The following is a 722-nucleotide window of genomic DNA, read 5'->3' as shown; positions in this document are numbered from 1 at the left end:
TTCAAAGTCTCTTGTGAGCCCAGTCACCCCCGCCTCCCCGCCCCAACCCAAGAGCCTCAGTTTCCCCAGGGGCCCTCCCTCCTTGCCGCCAGCAGCCTCTGCGGGACACAGAGAGATGGAAGTGGGGTGCAGCTCCTCGGGCCCAGCTCCCGCCCGTGCATGGCACATGGCGGGGCCACTCGGCACTTGACTAGTGTTGGGGCTGGAAGCTCACTACCTCAGCAGGATGCCTGGGTGACCAGGGGGTGGGGAGCGCCGGGGCCAAGGAGGGGCAGAGCCACTGCTGGGTGCAGGTGTTTTGTGGGGTTTGCTCTGTTCCTAGCAATGTGGGTCACTCTAGGAGTGGAGAGTGGGGGAAAGAGAGAGAAGAGAAAGAGAGGGCACTGGAGAGTCAGGGAAGGAAAGACCAGGGACAGGGAGGGAGAGAGCGAGACAAAGACAGGGAGGGAGGAGAGCTGAATGGAGAGAGAGGAGACAGGTTGGGGCTCACCCAGAGGCCCACCTGCAGGAGGCCGCGGGCAACCCAGGGGGGAGGCTCTGGGCTGAGCACACGGCCCGGCTGTGCACTGGGAGCACTGTGGGGTAAGAGTGGGTCCGACCAGGCGCAGGGGCCATTGTGGGGTGAGCAGCAGGTGTGAATGGGCACAGACAGTCTATCTCGGGGAGCAGCTGTGGTCTGACTGTGTGCAAGCGCATGGCTGACCACGGGCAGGTATCTGGCG

This window comes from Choloepus didactylus, chromosome 27 (genome assembly GCF_015220235.1).
Source record: "Choloepus didactylus isolate mChoDid1 chromosome 27, mChoDid1.pri, whole genome shotgun sequence".
Lineage (NCBI taxonomy): Eukaryota > Metazoa > Chordata > Mammalia > Pilosa > Megalonychidae > Choloepus > Choloepus didactylus.
Note: the sequence above shows the minus strand (reverse complement) of the source record.